Source organism: Brachypodium distachyon, chromosome 2 (genome assembly GCF_000005505.3).
Source record: "Brachypodium distachyon strain Bd21 chromosome 2, Brachypodium_distachyon_v3.0, whole genome shotgun sequence".
NCBI lineage: Eukaryota > Viridiplantae > Streptophyta > Magnoliopsida > Poales > Poaceae > Brachypodium > Brachypodium distachyon.
Window position 1 is genome coordinate 35,769,520 of NC_016132.3, and position 21,640 is coordinate 35,791,159.

General features: G+C 43.5%; 2 long non-coding RNA genes across 2 annotated transcripts; one reads left to right on the forward strand and one right to left on the reverse strand.

Annotated features, from left to right (window-relative positions):
- Positions 1-2,886: 2,886 nt before the first annotated feature.
- LOC100829790 lies at positions 2,887-3,645 on the forward strand. Its single transcript, XR_730733.2, has 3 exons — positions 2,887-2,987; positions 3,060-3,129; positions 3,456-3,645. It is a non-coding gene; the product is annotated as an uncharacterized LOC100829790 (long non-coding RNA).
- A 5,678-nt stretch (positions 3,646-9,323) lies between these two features.
- On the reverse strand, positions 9,324-15,109 carry LOC104582747. The gene is made up of 2 exons (XR_730734.3): positions 10,228-15,109; positions 9,324-10,134 (listed from the first exon to the last, which is right to left on the reverse strand). It is a non-coding gene; the product is annotated as an uncharacterized LOC104582747 (long non-coding RNA).
- Positions 15,110-21,640: the final 6,531 nt, after the last annotated feature.

Genomic DNA, 21,640 nt, shown 5'->3' on the forward strand with positions numbered 1-21,640 from the left:
CTGGCCAAACAGGATCTAAGAAGTTTTAATGAATTTACCAATCACTGGCTGTAAGTTTTCTTTCCGGAGCCTACTGTGATGAAGAGGAACCCCCAAGTAATAGGCCAGGAACCAAGTTTACAGCCTAGAGTCTAGGCGAAGGGCCTAGTGGCCTCATCAGACATTTGAAACATAGTAAAACACTCTTGTAAAAATTAATTCTCGTTCCTGAAAATTGTTCAAACAAAGAGAGATACTCCCTCCGAACCTAAATTATTTTCGTTGTTTTAGTTCAAATTTGTACTAAAACAAGTACAACAATTAGGATCGGAGGTAGTACCATTTAAGATTCTGTGCTTTGTTCAAACCATTTTCCAAAAGAGAAGAGTCTCATCAGCACGTTGTGGACTAATGACAACCCCAGGGCCTAGAGAGGGAAGCAAACCATAGATATGATTATTTTGAGCAGCTTTAAATTAGCATTTGGTGAAGACATCTGCAACCAGATTAAAAATGACGGTAGGAAAAGGATCCCCCTGCCTAAGGCCTTTCCCAGTTTCAAAAATGACTGTCCAGGTCATTCACCCTAATACCAACTGAACCTTTATGAAGGAAATCCCTGATCTCCACCCTCTCCACTTGGGACCAAAACCTCTCTGTAGGAGCATTTTTTTCAAGAAATTTCCAGCTTACTCTGTCATAGGCTTTTTCATGGTCTAGTTTGATTGGGACTACTTAACCTATTAGCACAAGGGCTGAGCCTGTTGTTAGTACTGGCTTTAGTAAAATAAAAAAATACTACAATTAGTTAGAGCGGTAGGCCTGTACTTTTGAGTAGTGACAGCATCATGTTCCATTGGTAGAAGAGTAATGATGGCAAAAAATCTATAAAGACCTAAAGATCCTTGTTCAAAATATCTAAATAAGGCAATAAGATCCTTCTTAATGGTATTCTGGAAAGTCTGATAGAAGAGGAAGAGAGGCAATCAGGGCCAGGAGCTCATTCGGCATAAGAACTGAAAAACAGCTTCCTTAACTTCCTCTTCAGAAACGTATTTTTCTAACTCAAACTTCTCCTCAGCTGTGACTTTGTCTTGCTCTGATGAAAAATTGTCATCTAGATTAATATCAAGTTTCTCCTCCTGTCCTAATGAGTTCTTGTATTAACTGAATAGCAATTTTTAAAATACCAGGGGTATCCTGGACTAAGCCATCTTCCCCTGTATGGCTAGAATTTTTTTTTCTTCATCCTCCTCTTATTGGCTACTGCCTAGAAATATTTGGTATTCTTATCTCCTTCCACACTATCTTTTTCTCTTGATCTCTATCTAATTTTTAATCTCTTCCAACTACCAGAGTGTATTAAGCTCTGTCGTCACCTCTTTCATCCTATGTTTTTCCTTATCTTGTAAATGTTTGGTTTCAGACATAATGTCCAGACAGTTATACTCTGTCACCGTACTTAGCTTATCAGAGTTGAATCTGACCAAATTGAAATCTCCTCCTACTAATGTAGGCGAGGTAAAAGAAAAAACAGAATGCAACTCCTCTAGGAATTCCTGCTTATATGATCATATGCTAACCCATAAACAACAATAAAAGTTCAAAGGAAACCATCTACTTTATTTGTAGAGAAAATTACTTAAAACCACCACATTTGGGACACGTGCTTAGGAAAACCACATTTAAAAAAAAACAAAATTACCACCACTTTATCGGTCCGTTGTACTCCCGCGCACTGATTTCTCTATTGATTGCGTTTTGACACGAAAACTGACAAGCGGGGGCCCACCTGTCAGGTACACGTCAACTCCATGCTGGCCTAGGCCGTCCACCGTGTCCGGACCAGACCCTGACCCATCGAACCCGACCGCGAGCCCAAAATGGTGATAAAAAAACTTCAAAGCTGATAACCCGATAATCACAATAAATGTTATGCTTCTATTGTATCTATATGAATTGTGTCATGTTGATTGTTTCCCTTAAGTCTAACCAAAGAAGTAAACTATTCTTGGCATGGTGTTCTCTCAAGCCTAGCCTCATCAACTGTATGATCTAGCGGTCATAACACATTTAACTCTGCTTTAACATAAAGAACTGCTTCTTATATCAGGCACCAAGCATTGATTATGTAACCAAGAACATTACTTTGGAAGGTCAAAACATGGGAGTTTCAGAAAAGTCAGGTTTGGACAATCATACCCAAGACAGCTTGTTTCTTGTAATTTGTTATTGTTTGTCTCCCAAAATCCTAATCTATGTTCTCCGCAAAAAAATAATCCTGACCCATGTATTTCTAATTTCATTGAAGGAGGCATCACCGAGAACAACATTGATCAGATGTATGATTCACTACAATCAATTCAGAAAACGCGGGATGATCTTGTATGTTATGTTTTCTCTTCTTTCTTGAAAGACAATGTTGCTTGTTTCCTAGTTCTTGTTCTACTTGGTAAGCTGATTTGAACTCACCCGGTTCTCTTTGTTTCAGCTTCACGAGCATCACATACTTGCAGAACGTAGTGCTCAATGTGATATGGACATTCAGACAATCTTGAGTGGTATTCTGCTTTTCACATTTAAACATGATTAAAGTTTACAATCACAAACTGTACAATCATTAAGGTTTTGGGGCAAACATGGTGGGCATGCTTCGTTGGTGGACGCATTTAATTATTTGTGTTAAACTGTGGCATGCCACACTTCTCATGGTGGACAAATTGTCAGCCACAGAGTGTGGCAAAAAAGTTGTCTGTCCAAAGTTTACAAAAAATTTCCAAGTTATTTTATACTGTACTTGATTTCCACATTTCTAGTACTCAGTCTATTTACCTTATGCAGAAGGGAAGATGACACGAACTGTGAAATCAATAATAGACAAATATAAGAACACTGGCTCAAATATGGCAGAAGTTGTCAATTCATCTTGCTCTGGAGGTGACGGTCAAACCTTGACCACAAAGAGGATCAAATTGAGGGAGGCACCCCTCCTACGCAATAAATGTCAGGTAAGAAACCTCAAGATAGTTGATGTATTAGAACTTTTAAATGGAATGTGCTTTTGACATTAGTTAATGCAGGAGCTAGATGAGATCTCTCGTGACAGCAACTGGATACTTCCCAGATATACAGTACTACCTTCGGAAGATGGTATGCGGAAATATTTACTTTCATGTTTTATGTTTTCTGCGTATCCAAGCATTGGGTCCTTGGGCCATATGGGCATGAACTTAAGAGTATCACATGTAATCCACCACATGTTGTGGTGCGTTCAAGTGGTTGTCTTATTTAGCGTCAGGGTTTGATTGATGGTTAGCAAACACATGTAATCTTATAGGCATTGCTGCAAGATCACCTCTAGCCGTTACAATTACTTGTCAAGAATTGTTATTTGAATGACCGTCATTCTTGTCTCTTCATGGTTCTTACACATTGTTCTGAGCACATATTTTTGGCTTGTCTTCTTGTGTTTCTAGGAATGTTCCAGACCAGTGTACATCTGAGGGGTGTGGATTTTGACTTGAGCATCGAGGGTGGTCTTCGTATGACCCCACAAGAAGCAAGGTTGTCTGGGGCTGCCAACATGATACTCGAGCTTTCGAGGCAGGCAGAGGAAGAGAAGTCAGAGGACGAAAGCACAATAAGCGGAGTTGCCTGATTGTCAGGTGGCTGAAATGAAAAAAACTGTGGTATTCTCCTCAGTGCAACATTGAACCAAACTTGCTGATGGAAACAATTGCCGTGTTGCATTGTTTATCTATCTATTTAACCTTGCAGAGGTTACTCGTGGACATAATCATCTTGATAAGTGTAACCTGCGATGCAGCATATCCTGTTTTGAAGCATATGCAAAATTCCCTAGCTTGGATCGAAGGCGAATACACACTCTGAACCAAATGTATATTCTGCTCATATTCATATATTATTCATATGGTTTTGAAACATAGGCACAAGCATTCCGTGTGCTTCCTGCCAACCTAAACCCCCGCTAACCATCACCAGATATCCAAAGCCACAGCACAAATACGCGCGCGCACATGAATGATAACAGAGTCAGCCTCTGCCAAGCCAAACTCTCACTAGCACAGCACAACCACCATGGTGGCCAGGTCTCGTGGTCACGGCGCCATCTTCTTCCTCCTGCTGCCTGCAGCTGCTGGGGATCGTGGCAGCCGTACCGCAAAACGACGACCCACGCTGCCGTCCAACGCTCCCGCTCCGGCGCGGCGCGGAGCGAGCTGGCCGCATCGTGCGCGCGGCCTGGGCGAGCGGATCGGGCAACGTGCGTGCGTGCGCAAGTGATCGCCCAGGGCTATAAAACAGGCCTGTAACCGTAGTTTGTTATTAGGGGATTTTCAGTTTGAGCTGAATAGAGCTTTCGTGTGCGCTGGGGGCGTCGCCAGAAATTTTATTGCTGTCCATTCCTTCTTCTTCCACCTCTGTCCGTGAGAGTGAGAGCTACCCAGGGTTTGCGCCTACATTTGGTATCAGAGCCACATTGAATGTCCAAGATACTCGAAAATGCCGATCAGCTCCCGAGCTACTTACATCGCGCAATCTTGGGTGCCACTCGCGCGTTGAGATATAGCCGTGGTCGGACCCACGCAGTTGTATTCTCCCGCCCAGCCCTCATTCAATATGTATTCCCCGGTTTTGTTCACGGTCAGTTGGGCCATCGGGGGACTCGTTCAGGGGCCGTTCTCGGTGTTGGTGACCAAATAAGATGGGCCATCCAACCGTTACGGACGTGCATACGCGCTTGTGGCCCCGATCCAGTGAACCTACATGGGCCGATGGCACGTCTGACGTCTTTCGTCGCAACTGTTAGTTTGACCATCTTTGATTGCCGCGATTAAACAAAGATGGGTCATCAAATCTGTGTGCAGGGGTGGTTGGTCTGTGATCGCGCATACCGACATGGGCCAGTTTTTCTTTTTATCGGACCTGGTTGGAAAAATTGTTTTTTGTCCGTCTTTTGTATCCCAAGGAAGCTACAGGTCCTTGTCCGTGCATAGCAACATGGGCCAGACTCTCGATGGCACACTTTGAGTGTTTTTTTCGGACGGCAGTTTGGGTTGGCACGGTTGTTTTTTGGCACGTGATCGTGCATACCGACATGGGCCAGATTTTTGTGATCAGACTGGGTTGGAAAAAATGTTTTTTTTTCAGAGTTCGTCCGTCTTTTGTATTCCAAAAGGAAGAGGTCATGTCCGTGCATAACGACATGGGCCACACTCTTGATTTCACACTTTGGTTCAAATATATTTTTTATCCATGTCTGAAATATTTTATGGCCCATGCCGAAATTAACTGGATTCCACGCTTTGGTACAAATACTACTTTCTGGCACAGGATGAGATTTCGACCCCATCCAGTTCGGTTTGGCACATGTCTTCATGCCGTGAAGAAATAAAGAACAGAAAACCTCTACACAACCTAGGGAGGTATATTTATTTTCATGACGCAATGAACCCAAACCTCTACACATGTACCAGAATTCCATCCAAAGCCAATCAACTTTTTTTTTTGACCAAGCCGAAGCCAATCAACTTAGCGATGATGGGCGAACAGATACATGTTTTCAAATTAAAAAGAACTAGTCAAACGCGGGGCGCGGGGCGCATGACAATCAACTAATTGGCACACAAGACGCTTCATGGGCCAGAACAAAAAGAATCGCCCCCATGGACCAAATACCGGCTACTGGACCAGAACAAGAGCACCTCGGCCTGTATTCCCAATTTCAATAATCCAACCGAGTGAACCTGGCCCACCAGCATTCAAACCGAACAGTGGGACTTCCGATCCAGATAACAAGACATGAGTAGCTCGGGGGCCAAAAATTCAGGTCCCAAGATACTGCGTTACTACATGAATCAATTTGCACTTACGCATACGAGACGCATGCAAATACTGGCAGGTGGAGGAGGCAGCGTCCCGTACGCGAAAATGCAAATTGCTTTGGATAATGAGTTTTTATAAAATTACTGTCTTGAATTTGTTATATATTCTTACTTGACATAATTATTTCTGCTCCTTCTATTTGTTATTTATTTCAGATTAAAATCAGCCAACCTTGGCACACTTGTCCACCTGGAAAGGGAAAGGCCACAACCAAATTTCAGATTAAAATCAACCAACCGACCCCACCTGCCAGTATTTGTGTTCGCCCACATGATTTTTTTAGAGGACGTCCGCCGACATGTCAGCTCCCTCGACCGCCCCCACCTGTCATTCCTGGCATCGGTCCACATGTCAGCTCAGCCGACCGCCCCCACCCGTCATGCCGCGCCCTGGCCTGCATGTAAGGAGACCGGACCCGTTCAGCCCCTGGCCGCTTGCCCTGCATCCTCGTCGCCCCACACGTCAGAACACCTATTTGGCCCCACCTGTCAGCGTTGCCCGCGGCCTACCTGTCGGAAGCAAACAGTCAAAGGGGTGACCGTTAGGAAGTGCTCCATGAGGGCATTTGCGAGGAATCGACAAAGGGGGCGGGTGTAGAAGCGAGCACACTTATGAGGTCTGGGTATTTCTGAGTACAGTTAAGGAAGGAGAGGCACATAAATAAATAAAAACCTTAATTAAACGTACAACAACAGTCACGGGCGACGATTTTGCTAAAAAGTTCTCTTGCATCTCTCCTTCCATATCTGCCAAAACATGTATGCACTAACAGATTATCCATCTTTGGCAGCTGCAGATTTTCCCATTAGCTAGAATCCTCATCCAGCAGCTCCTAACCGAAGCAGAGGAGAGGGCTATGGCCGCAGCCCTGGGCTAAAACACCTGCACATTGCTCCAAACCTCTTTAGCAAAAGGACAATTCAGGAAGAGGTGAGAGATATCTTCCAGAGCTTGGTCACAAAAGGAGCACAATCATGTGGCCACCGTCTAGACCTAAGCCTATCAGCCGTCCACAATCGATTTTGCACTATAACCAAAGGAAAAACTTGATCTTCCTTTCGGCCCTGATCTTCCAAATACTGCTCAGGGTTGGTTGGGGGATCAACGCAAGGAGCTGAGCATCATAAGCCGAGCGCGCGGAGTACCTCCCATCAGGTGCAAGGTTCCAGCGATCCGAATCCGGCATCTGCGGCAACTGAACCCGCTGAATTTCTTCCCTAAAAGGTAAGCACACCATGACGCATGAGAAAACAAAATTAACCCCATGCATGGCGTGGGGCCAATGGATTATTTGCACCTCCAAAAAAGTGGCAAACAACAAGTGAGCCAGCGAAGGAAAGATGTTGCTCTGTGAACCGTTCATTAGCGCGCCAATAGATAAACCGCACCTTTGAGGAGGTAGTTGCAGAAAACAACCAACTGTTAGGTGGCCAAAGTTTTTAACTTCCTCATCGGAACATGCTGGTGGTTTAGTTAGGAAGGAATAAGACATGACTACAAGGTTTTCATCCTTATGCCACGGAAATGTTAGCCACAAGATGAATTCGGATGCAATAGATAGGTTATACTGCAACATTATTCGGTGTTGGTTGCGATATGGGGTCTGGTGGTTCCAATAGCGGGTAATGTTGCAACGGATTTGTATTGTTGTGTTTTCAATTATTGGGGTTACGATAATTATGACATATCGCCCCGATACATGTTTGTGTTGCCTTAGTTATTGCCACTTGTTATGTAAGGGTTGCAAAAGAGCATTTGGTATAGCAACAATTGTTGGGCGTTGCGAAGGACCTATTCCATATAACAACGCCAATGGTACTTGCTGCAAAAGGATTTTCTATGGCAACCAATATTTCCTGGTTGCGAACGACCCATTAGAAATAGCAACGTAAAGCTGAATGGTGGCAAACGCTTATTGGATATAGCAACCAAAATCAGAATCGATGCAAACGTGCCATTGGAAATGGCAACATGACGTAGTCGTTGCAGAAACATATTTTTTATAGCAATGGAACCCTTAATGGATGCAAGAGAGTTTTTGATATAGCAACCATGCTCTTATTGGGTTGCAACAATCGAAGTTCTATTGCAACACATGTAAGCGGTCGCTATTTGGTAAGGCAAAAAAAAGAAAAAATCCCAACTCATTTTTTTATATGGGACCAAATCAGGTTCTGGTGTCCACCAAGTGGAGAAACGGCGGGGAGATAACGGAGACAGGCGCAGTGTGCCGGCGGAATTATGAATTAGTTGCACGTTTCTGAACATGACATTAATTTGAGATAGGAAGCACATATTTATAATAAAATAATATATTTTAAAATAAATATATTATAAAAATTAAAAAAAGCAACCCAACTGGAATTGGTAGGTCCAATCTGTCAATTCCCGTCCGTGTTTGCCGGAAGGCCGCAACTGGCCCAGCCCAACTGGCGCACAGCCCAGTTGAAACAAATGTTCAAGAACAGGCGCAACGATGTAAACAGGTTAAAACAATTGTTTTCCCCTCAATAGCAAGCAAGAATTGATAGCTCAGGTCGCTAGCAGGTGCATCCTCATGGGAAGAGATAGGTCGTGAGTTTGATCCGTGCTTCTCGTGAATTTTTTAGGTGTGGGTCTTCATTTTTCCAGAACAGCAGCTGAACCGGCCGGTTTGGCCTAAACCGTCCGGTTCGCCGGTTTTCAATAAAACTGCCCGGTTCATCAAGTTTTCTCCGGTCCAGTTGCCCGTCCGGTCCAACACCCGGTTCATTTTTCCAGAACAGCACGTACACGCACACAGACTTGCCTAACCCTGACTATACAATGTGTGTCCAACACCTATTAGGATTGCTCATGTGAGTATACCTAGATGCAGACTAGAATTTGTGTCCAACACCTATTAGTATACCTAGATGCAGACTATAATTTGTCCAACACCTATTAGGATTGTTCATGGTACTGCATCTATATATATTGGACAAACTTGCTTGTAGTTAAACATCAACCCAGAAAATCGAGAGAAGAAAAGCAGACTCACGTACGATACGTGAGACGACGCCTCCCGCAGCAATCGCACGCCCAGGTATGAGATCGATTATCCATATATGTTCTTGAATATATGATTACAGCCCTGTTCGGTTTATAATTTGTAGGAATAGGAACTGAATAGAATGCCCGGACCACTCAAATCCTATGGAAACGTACAGGACTTCACTAGCTGTTAGCACCTTTAATTAATTGCCTCAACTAGCAGTTAGCTTTGAACCCAGCTCACGAAGGATGTAATCGAAGGGGCTTCATGAATCACTAGAAGGGCTTCACAGGTACCCACCAGACTGGATGTAGCCAGCTTAACTTTGAATTAGCACCTGAAACCGCCCCCAAAAAGAACATCTCGGTCAAAACTGGATGCTCCTAATATATTCCCATCTCCCTTACTGAAAGTGGCAACTTAAAACTACTGCTACAATTTTCTCTAATTCAATTCCTACTGTAGCCGGGTAAATCTCAGCAACCAATTTTACATCCAATAGCATTTCGCCATGTTTGGAAAACACAAAGTTCAGATAAAAAAGACCAAAAATACTGAAACCTTCTGGAACCAGGTTCCAAAGGTACTACTGCAATTACTTCTCTAACAGCAGAGTGTCAGGTACAAGATAGTTCACCCGTAGAGAGCAATGAGAAGACATATCTTTGCTGCAAAAATAGTCACATGCCTGCATAGCATAAAAGTAGATATAAATTCCCTTCACAAATCAAATGATCAAGCCCTATATGTCATAGATGAAAACAGGTATAACACAATTCAAATTCTACCTGACAACTAAGTGAATGACATTTGTATATATTCAAACGAAATGGTACTCCTGTAAGAATACCAACTCCCCAATAAAAATAAAGCTATGATTTTTAACCATGCCAACACATACAGAATGAGATGACCCCTTCTCAAACAAGAACCTCTGGACACACAAGACCAGCACGGAACAATAATTTTGTAGGAAGCAACAAAAATGGGATGATGCCTCCTCCGACGGGAATCTCTGAACACACGATCAGTAAATTACTTCTAGCAGTTCAAAACTACATCTAGCAATTCAAAACTACATCTAGCAATTCAAAACTACACCTAGCATTTGAAAACTACATCTACCAGTTCAAAATTACAATTAACATACTTCGATCCATATCAAAGCTATTTATTTTGTGCGCGAAGTATGTATACTGGTACTTGTCACTCGGTGGAGTAGGAGCTACTCTCCAGATCTGGGGCAAAGTACAATTTTAGGCGTGAATATCCACAAATAAGCAGTGTTGCTAAATATAATAAGCATCATCCGTAATGAAAGAAAGCCTTACCTCTTTTAGCTCGGTTCCTGGAAGAGGCTCACCTTCCTGATCACATGGCTGATAACTCATGAACTTATTCCATTTGAACCCAAATACGGAGTAAGTTTCAACCTACCAGACAAAATTAGAAGAGGAATCTGCAGAGACCAGCCCTTTCAAGTTTCAACCCGAATAAGTATCAACCCAAATAAGTTTGTCAATATATATATGGTTAATTTACATATTCACGTTCATTCATTTGAGAAGAGGGAAACATTTGTTTGGCATGTGTTAAATCAGTTGGTCGCTCTTTTTCCATCGCTGCAGGAACTGTAAATTAAGATGTCACACGATGCTGATAGGAGTTGGATGCTATTGCCACATACAGATGAAGCGTGGCAAGCCGGTTTCCAGCAATTCATTGAGAAAGAATTTCAAGGGAACTATCCAGGCCAGACTACGGCATGTCCATGTTGCAGGTGTCGTTGCCTAGTGTACATAACAAAAACAGAGGTTGAACAGCACTTGCTGACAAAAGGGTTTGATAAGGATTTTATTAAACAGAAACTTCGCGTTGCTGAACCTATGGATGATGATTGTGACTTCAGTGAAGCCGAATCACGAGACGATTCAAGCTCTACCAAAGATCTCTTTACATCACTAATCAGTGGAGCTATAGATGGAAAAATAACAGGAAGTGGTGATAAGGAGGAGCCAAATGAGTCTGCAAAGAAATTCTTCAACTTAATGCAAGAAGCGAAGAAAGAATTGTACCCAGGTTGCAAGGAGGCTACCAAAGTATCTTTCATTGTCAGGCTATTTCAGATTAAGTGCATGTTCGGTATTAGCAACCAAGGCATGGAGCAGATACTTCACTTGTTCAGTCTTTTGCTCCCAGAAGGACATTGTGTTCCAGATAGCTTGGATAAAGTTCGAAAAGTAGTTCGAGATCTTGGTCTGGACTACGAAAAGATTCATGCTTGTGTGAATGACTGTGTGTTATTTCATGGAGCCTACAAAGATATGGACGAGTGTCCAACATGTGGGGAGAGTAGGTGGAAAACGAGAGATCCCGATGGAGCAAAGAAGCCGCTTCCTCGTAAAATACTTAGGTATTTTTCACTTGTTCCTCGTCTGCGAAGATTATATATGAATGAGATCACATCGTTGCATATGCGTTGGCACAAGGAAAAATTAGTGCAGGATGGGAAAATGCGGCACCCAACCGACTCACTTGAATGGAAGCACGTTGACGAGCAGTATAAAGAATTTGCATTGGATCCATGTAATGTTAGGTTGGGACTTGCATCAGATGGCTTCAATCCTTTTGGGATGCTCAGTGTGACTTAACACTACATGGCCGGTGATCCTAATTCCTTATAACCTGCCTCCTTGGTTGTGCTTGAAACAATCTTACTGGATGATGTCCATGCTGATACCTGGGCCTAAATCTCCAGGAATGAACATTGATGTGTATTTGCAGCCTCTGATCAATGAGCTTAAATTGCTATGGGAAAAAGGAGTTGAAGCATGGGATGCGAAGGTGAAGAAGAATTTTACTCTACGTGCACTACTTCTTTGGACAATAAACGATTTCCTTGCATATGCGATGTTATCTGGTTGGAGCACGAAAGGCAAGTTTGCTTGTCCTTATTGTCACCAGTATACTGATCACCTTTGGTTAAAATTTGGTTCAAAGCATTGCTACATGGGGCATCGCCATTTTTTGCCCTTGGACCACAGGTGGCGAAGAAACAAGGACAACTTCAATAACAGCTATGAAACCAGGGAGCGTCCGGTGCCGCTCAATGGTGAGGAGGTATTGTAGCAGTACACTAGTTTCGAGCAAGTAACTTTCAGAATTGGTTCAAGGAAGAGGAAGCAGCGTGATGAAGATAATAGGTGGCACAACTGGAGGAAGAAGAGTATTTTTTTTAGCTTCCTTATTGGAAATCATTGCTTATACGCCATAATTTAGATGTGATGCATGTTGAGAAGAACATATGTGAGAGTTTGATGGGGACATTGCTTGGTATAGATGGTAAATCTAAGGATGGTGAGAAGGCTCGACTTGATCTGCAACATATGGGTATAAGGACGGATATGCATCCAGAGATCACCGATGGTAAATACACTTTACCGCCAGGGTTGTACTACTTAGAGAAAGAAAAGAAGCAAATCATGTGCAAATTTCTACAAGAGGTGAAGATGCCAGATGGTTATGCCTCAAATATTAGGCGATGTGTTGACGTCGCCGGTTGCAAGCTTGTTGGAGTTAAAAGTCATGACTACCATGTTATGTTACAAAAACTTATACCCTTGGTGGTACGCCATATATTGCCTGAAGTTATAGCGATCCCATTGATCCAGCTCAGTAGCTTCTTTAACTCAATATGTTCGAAGGAGCTGGAGGTGGCTGAACTCGAAAAACTTAGCAGTTTGATTTCAGAGACCCTTTGTCGCTTACAGATGATATTCCCACCAGCGTTTTTTTATATTATGGTGCATTTACCAGTTCATGTAGCTGAAGAGGCTAGACTTGGAGGCCCGGTTTGCTATAGATGGATGTATCCAGTAGAAAGGTATCTACGTACACTGAAAGGCTATGTGAGGAACAAAGCGCTGCCAGAAGGTTCAATAGCAGAGGGATATATCTCGGAGGAGTGCACTACATTCTGTTCTCGGTTCTTTGATGACATTTCTACAAAGGAGAACAGGGCAGATCGTCATGTACAGAGCGCTGATGAACCACCTTCTGGGCTAAGTGTATTTGAGAAATTGGACTTCGATCGTGCCATAGTAAGTCTCGAGACTATACCTGATTCTGTCTTGCAGAAGATGAGGTACTACATACTTTCAAACAGTGAAGAGACCAATGATTGGATAGAGTAAGTTTCATGTGAAATTTTATTATTAGAAATTTCTAGTATTTATGTGCTGACTATACATTTAACTGAGGAGATTATTAACAAATTTTCAGACAGCATATGGCTGAATTGAGGAAAACCAGCACGCACAAAGTTGAAGAAAGGCACAAGAAACAATTTGTGTCTTGGTTTGAACGTAAAGTGAGCGATATATCTCGGATCATTTGTACCTTGTCAATTTTTTATGTATATTACTAATATATTTCACATGTAACTGTAACCGCATATTAGGACACTGCATGAACAGGGAGAAGTCGAAGAAAATCTATATAATCTATCTCGTGGTCCAGATCATCGAGTTCGTGTGTCCAATAGGTGTGTCATTAATGGCTTTCTCTTTCGGACCATTGATCTAGAGAAATCCCTAGTCACTCAGAACAGCGGTGTTGTTGTCATGGGTGATGGCATGGAGTGGTACGGAGTTCTTAAAAGAATCATTACCCTTGAATTTCCTGACGAGAAGGAAGTCGTATTGTTCGAGTGCGAGTGGTTTGATGTTCCTGGAGCAAATAGGACGAAATCAAGAAGGTTCAATAAAGATCAATATGGGATCATCGATATTGATATCACTTTGCGTTGATATGCAGACGAGCCATACATCCTGGCCACACAGGCAGAGAAGGTGTGTTATGTGAAAACCGCTAAGAGAGCTAATTGGTGCAGCGTCCTTAGACTGAAACCTAGGAACCTATTTGCAATGCCTGAAGGAGAAGACAGTTCTAATATTGTTGCTGATACCGATGCTGACTCACTCGTAGTAGGAGTGGAACATATGAATGTTCAACATAATCAAGATGAGTTGACAGCTTGGCGTAGGACCGACGTGGAAGGGGTCAGTGATGATGCTTCAGTTATTGAGAATGCGCGTGCTTCACCCATGCCTGAACCTGGTGATGAGAACATAGCAGACGAAGACCTTGATCCTGACGACACCTACATTGATGATGGAGTTGTCGCTCCAGTCGATTTCCAAGACGAAGATGACCAAGATTTTTTTGTGTAAATCTTAGATTGGTTTGCATTTCTTGTGAGTTTCGAGTTGACAATTTGAAGTCTTTAAGGATATCTTTACTTTTAATTAATCATATAAACCTTTCATATATTTTTTGTGTACACCATTGACTGTTCTGCATTTCGATGAGGCAAGAGCCCAATCTACTAGCAAAAAGGGCCGGTTAAGAAAAAAGGCCTGTTTAGATCTAAGCTTTTCATATATTTTTTGTGTACACCTTAGACTGTTCTGCATTTCTATGAAGGTTTTTAAGTTGACAATTTCAGAAATGGACGAGACTAGGCAACCTATATATTAGAACTAGGTAACCTATATATTAGAACCAGGTAACCTATATATTGCAAAAACAGATCTATTTTTTTCAGCAAAAACACTGAGAAAACCAGATTCCCACTCCTGTATATTAGAACAAGGTAACCTATATTTTTGGTCAACACACAAAAACAGGACTTCTAAAGTCCTACATATTCCCAGAGAAGGCTAACATCAGGCTAGGTAGTTAATACATAGGCAACAAAAATTGAGCATAAGAAATAACAAAATATAGATCTGATGATAACAACCAAATAACAGAACTGAAAAAAGAGAACTAGTTTCAGATGTTAGGCAGACTTTTAGTCTATATATGGAGCAATAATAGTTGAGTGGCCCAGAAGCAACTAACTATGCAATTAGCCTAGCAACTCATGATTCAAGAAAGTTTAGGAATTTAATTTTAGCCTAATTTGGTACAACTTTTAATTCAACACAGTTGCTTGAGGAAAAATGTTCACTATAACCTATAACTAAATTGGCACACGGCGAATCGAATTGGGGATTAAACCTTGAACCTGCACAATTAGGTACATGCAAAATTGCTTATCCACATCAAATTAACCTAGCCTGATTTGAAAACATAGGGATAGCTTGACCTAATCTGCATTTTGGCTCTTACTTTACAACAACAATCTCGATACATAGCACAAAACAAAATCGAATCCGTGGGCCGTGCTCGATGCGCCCCGGTGAAGCTCGCACTCGACGGTGAACTCGACACCTCCTCCCGTCACCGCCTACCTCTGGCGCTCCCACACAGCCGCTCTGCGCTGCCCTCTTTCTCCCCTGAACCGGATGCCCCCATTCCTGCACTCAGGCTGGCGGTGCTGGTTGAGGAGGCGCCAGCGAGGCGAAGAGGAGGCACCGACGGTGGTCGAGGAGGTGGCCGCGACAGGCGCTGTTCGAGGCGGCGAAATTGGCCCCGGCAGCAGAGGGGCAGGCCTGGGCGGCAGCGGCTGGCAATCCCCGGGCGGTGCTGGTTGAGGAGGGAGATTGGGGATTCTGTGAGGGAAACGAGCGGCGGCATTTTGTGCGACTGGGGATTCTACGAGATTGGGGATCGATTCTGTGAGAGAAAAACAACGTGGTCAGGAAAAAAAAAAGAAGAAGAAACCGTGGGATAAGACGGAGGGTTCACGTGGGTGCCTTATGATTTTGGGTCACTGCCTTGGGTCATTTTTTTGACAAATTGTGACGTGGGTTTAAGCTACTCTCTCCGATTCATATTAGTTGTTAAAATATTACATGTATCTAGACGCTTGTTAGGCATATATACATCCATATTATGACAAATTTGAGACAATTAGTATGGATTGGAGGGAGTATATAATTTGATCCTACGAATCAAACGAGCAACATAGGAAAAATTTCTAATGATTATTTCAAGCCTTCAAAATTCCTATGAAAATCCTTTGAATCACAGGAGGCCTCAACATGCAAGCATGCGACATCATCACAACTATTGGATTTATCTCAACATGCAAGCATGCCACATTATCAAACGAGCAATGTTGATTCATATGAGCAAAGTTGATTCCTGGAGCATGCAACAACTATTTGATTCATAGGATTTTGTTTGGAACAAAGTTAATTTATTTGATTGGACCAAATAGGATTTCTTCCAAGAGGTTGGAGTGGATGTAATTTTTCCTATAGAATGTATAGAATATAGTAAAATGAATCTTTAGTAAAAGTTCCTATATGGTTTGAGATAAATATAGAGCCTATAGCAACGAAGATTTTCCTCTGTGGAATATAAGTCATTCATGCGTAAACTAATCAGAAGTCTAAACCATCAAAATAAAACGGCAATCTTGTAAATTTCCACTCATACAAAAATCCCCTTAGCAATAGTTAGTCAACGATAGCAGGCTTGACCGTGACCACTCTGACAATCACTATTTGTATACATTTTTAAGGTCACTAAAACCATGAACAGTAAGACTAAGGTGTTCATTTCAGCGATTAGGAGACGAAGATTTGATTGCAACCGGCTCTACAAATTTAAATTTTCCAACAGACTTTAGTGGCAACTGCCAGTTAGCGATCTCAGATTTGACCGTGTCCACATGGACAAACCCTGTGTTTATTACACTTGCAAATATATCGCATACTCGTACGACGATTAGTATGATCCGTGCCGATGGATCGAGAAACTATTGAAACAGGAGGAGAGATGTGGCGAATCTGCGGTAGGAAATGCACCACCTCTTCGGCATGCCAACCCGAGTCCATGGCCTATGAGGGACTTCTCCAGTGCCTGGTGCGTGGCCTACGAGAGCTCGTTCCCTCTGCCTACGACTCCGGCAACAGCGGAGGGGATCAGATTTCAGTGGCGTTGGAGGTTGCAGAGAAGACTTTGGTTTTAGTCCTACTTTTAGTTTCTTTTGGGCTTCTCTGTTTCTTGGTGGAGGCTGCAGTTCCTTCCGTTTCCTTTCTTTGGCGTATTTGTATGTGTTTGTTTTCCTTGTTATATAAAGTCGGGTAGCGTTTGCTGTCAAAAAAAAAACCGAGTCCATGGCGGCCGTTCGGCATCCCTTCCCCTCCGCACACACACCACCTCAGCTCCTTCACTACGCTACGCAGACTCGCCCACCACGCCACTCACACCCCGCCCCCACCACAGATCCCCAGCCGCCATGGACCACGACCTCAAGGACCGCCTCCTCCTCCCACCCCGCGCCGCCTCTAACGCGCCTCACCGCGGCGGGTGGCGGCAGCGTCGTCGGAGTCGTCGCCGGCGGCGGCGGAGGGAGCGGCGTGTCCATCGACGTCAACGGCCTGAAGAAGCGCGGCGGCGGGCCGCGCTCGTGGGTGCGCGTGGACGCCACGACGTGCGCATCCGAAGCCGTGGAGGTCGCCATGCCGGCACTCATGCGGCGACTGGACCTGCCGGCGCGCGACCTCTGCTTCTCTGCAAATTAACTTCAATATGAAGCCTGAATATTTACATTAGCCTCTTGTTCAGCTTTTCTTTTCTTCTAAGAACATCATTGAAGCGATCCTCCCCCTTACTAGGGTTCGATCTCTGTGCTTACAGTGCTAGTCCCTGGATCGACTCGCTAGCACACACAGTTTCAAGATGTAATATCAAGATACAAAGGTCAAAAGTATATTACATCGCATTGATCCAGAACCTTACATATTGCATAACCTCGTGGGTTAGCTCAGAAGAAGATAAAATCTTGCAGCGGAAAACAGAAGATGTAGAAGCCCCATAACAACTCCACAGTCGAAACATGTTGGAATGTAAACTCATAACCCTAACTCTTCGTACGTCACTCTTCACCTGGTTAACCTGCAACATTTAAACGTTGCAGCCACTAGGGGGTCAATACATTGAATGTATTGGCAAGTTCACCAAAGGGTTATAACAGATCCTATCAGGTACATGCAGTATTTGGCTAGGAGGGGTTTGGCTATTTGCATAAAAGCATCATTGTTCAATCCTATCCTTTTTAAACAAATAGTTTTGAATTCTATTGGACACGGGGTAGAAACACCCATACTCCTATTAACCTAGGCACATTGAGTAGAAACATCAATGCTCCGACCCAGTTCAATCCATTCATTTTATTTAAGAAATTGGAATGAGTGAGACTTTCCTTACAGCCCCCCATATCTAGTTGCTCATAATTGTCCGTAACCGGGGACACGGCTAAGTACTTAGTTTGACACTCTCGAGAGGTTGTACACATTCCCCACAGAAATCGACGTGTTAATCCCTTGCTGTCCTCAGGGTAGAGTAGCAACGGCATCGATTACAGGAATTTTCAGACCATAATCATCTAGACCACCTGAGGGACCTACGTTCCCACCTACACGGCTACATCTGCACAATCCCTCGGATCCAGGATCATATGTCTTACATCCATCCTGGCAGAGCCCATATTACCATGTGGTTGTACTGGAAGCTACTAAACAGGAAACTAGTCCAGTTTCTGGTTACCCCGGGTGGCATCCCACATTGTGACGCAGGCGCTCCCCGAATCTCACGGGGAGACGACCATGTACGCTCCCGAATCACACGGAGAGACGACTCAGCGGGCCCCATAGAAATGGACCTAACGTCACGACATCTGAAAACTCAAAGCAGCCCACCCAGGACGGTTCATTGAATTACTTGTTTTGCCATACACTAGGAAAATCATATTGTAATTTCAATAGTATCACATTGTAATAATACCGCCCTCGTATATTATCATATCATAGCATTTTACTACTACGATGGCAATTGGTGGTGAAGTCATGGCAAAGGTATCCTATACTACTAGGACAAATCATAGCTAGCATAGATACAATAATGACAATGCAACTAATAAAATCTAGTGCACAATAAAATAATGGGTAAATGATCAAACTGAACTTGCCTTTGTCACAGTAGTTCGAGTTCAAACACTCGTCACACTCGCAAGGTTCGCTCTCCGAGAAAACTATACGAGACAAACAAACATACACATACATAAACACACAATTCAAACATGACAAAAGAAAGTATGCTATGATGCGATGCAACATGTGTCATGATTGGATTTATTTTATTTGGGTGATCAACTGATCCTAAGTATTGGTAATTTAAGTTTAATGCATTACGTTTAAAACAAAAGGCAAAAGCTAGGGTTTAAACCTTAAAACAAGGTTTTATTTGCATCTGCAAAACAATTTAATTCAAAATATTTATTTCTCTGTCCCATTGGACAGAGGACAATAAAACAAATTTTGGGCACTGGTTTCATTCAAAAAGGACTTCTAAATAATTAGTTATGATTTAAATGGCATTTAAAGCCTTTCTGTAAATTGACCTAGTTTAGATCATTCAAATTTGAATTTGGACAGTGCCAAAAGATTCTACATTTCCTAAGGATTCCAAAAAGGTGTGGATCGTGAATTTTGGACAAGTGGTTTAAAAGTTAAGACGGTTTGAAACATTGGGGGCTTTTCTGCAAATTTGCACTTTTATTTCGGCCGAAAATAAAACAAAAACTAAAAAATATGAACCTGCCACGTGGCGGCACGGCACTGGCTGGCGCTTAGGGTTTTACCCGGGCGACGCGGGCTCGCCGGACGGCGGTGGACGGCGGCGCAGGCGGCTTGGGGCGCGGCGCAGGGCAGCGTGCGGGGCGGCGAGGGACGGCAACGGGCGCGGCGGTCGGCGCGGGTTGGAGGCGGACGGGCGCAGGCGGTCGGCGCTCGGGCGAGGAGGTCGGGCGACGGGCGGCGGGGGTCGACGGCGAACGGCGCGGCGGCGCGGCTGGGGCAGCTCGGGGCGGCGGGTGGCAGCGACGGGCTCGGGGAGGAGAGGCGTGGGTGCTCGGGCAGGCGGCGCTCGGGGCGGACGCGGTCCGGCAGGGTGGCCGGTCTTGGGGAAGATGGCCGGCGGTAGCACAAATTCCGGCGAAGAATTCCGGTGCGCCGGGGGTGAAATCGGGAGCGTGGAAAAGGGGAAAGGAAAGAGGAGGTCGAGGGCTTTATAGCGGTGTGTTTGGAAAGTGGAGAGAGGCGCGGAGTCAGCGGCGCGGATGGCGGCGGCGCGCGGTGGCCGGCGCGATTTGGGCGCCTGCCCGTTGGGGAAGAAGCCCCCCCTAACGGGTGGGTCCCGCCTGTCGGTCGCAGGGGCTGGCTAGGGCATGGCTGGGCCGGCCGCTGGGCTGCGGCGCGCGCGGTGAGTGGGCTGGTTCGGCCCAAAACGGCCGGGCCGGCTCATTTCCTTTTTTTTCTTTTAGCCTTTTTCTTTTCTGTTTTTCTTATTTCTTTGATATCTTTTGATATTGAACTCCAAATTGGTCCAAATAAATTCCAGAAAATTTGTAAAATCATGTTCTACCATGATACAACTTTTGGGAGTAGTTTCCCTCAAAATAAAATATATAAAAATACATTTGCCCTATAAATGCCTCTAGGGCTATATATCTATTTAAATAAAATACGTTTTCAACTCCAAATAATTATCCAAAAATTATGGGATAGTTTAGATATGCATTAAACCCCTTTTATACATAAACCCTATTGGTTTGAAAATCCAAGGCTAAAAAGGGTGTAAACCCTAGGGTTCAAAATGAAACAAAGTCTTTTAAAGCCTTTTGAGATTCAAAATTTGAATTCAAATATGCAATTGTGGCATGATGCTCATGGATGCTATGCATATGCAAAAGTTTGAAATTTTGGGATGTTACAATCATTGCTGGACAATTTGTTAGATTGAGTTGAAAACAGCTAGTATAGTCCCCCAATTCCATCCTCTGTCAATCAAACTTGGCCATTGCTCAGAGTTCATATGACAAATTGAGTTGAAAACAAAGTTGTTGCTCATCCAAAAATCTGCAAGTTTCAATTATTTGGTCCAGCTTCTCAATGGCACATTTCAGGACAGTTAATCCTATGATTACTTTCATATGCTTTTTCAATACTCCCTCTGTTCCTAATTTTCAGTACTCCCTCTATTCCTATGATTACGTTAAGATTTTTGCCCTTGTTTTTCGCCAATCAAGATGTAGTTAAACTGAGAAGGAATCAACCACACGAGGAAAATGTAGATCAGTTTTGTGTTGCCATCTTTGCCACGCGCCTTGTATTGCCATGCAAAATTCTTTCAAATTTAGATGCCAAATGTTCCCCCACCAAGCTTTGCCGCCATGTCTTGCCCAAGAAAATTTTCGGCCCCACGACTTGCCGTCGGTTTTTCCATATAAAAGATCCATAACCACCCCGAATTATCTCCCCCGCCCCAACACTTTCCCTGCTAAACAAGCACCGTAGGAGACGAGATAATTACGATCGAGAAGGCAAGTCTCCATCGCGTTCGGTTCCTCCTCTCTGCCCTGCTTGCTTCTGCTACCAAGGCTTCGATCCATGGCTTCTATCTCCAATTCCAAAAACACCGATGCCGACACAACCCACGAGCTAGTACAGCCCAAACCCATGAGGTCGAATTTGAGGAAGAACCGATGATCCCAGGAGGCATAAGGTTTGTATCTGCCATAAAAACGCTTTCCATAGTTTATCGCAAATTGATTCTCTATCTGGATTGTTGTTCTTTTTGTTTTCAAATCGATTGATCGTGACGTTTCAATTTATTCGTCTGCTCGATCATTAGGTTTTCGATTTTCCCATCCATGGATCATCTAAATTTTTTCCCATCAATGCATGTCATATTCATGTATGTCGTATAGGACAGATTCATGTATACCGC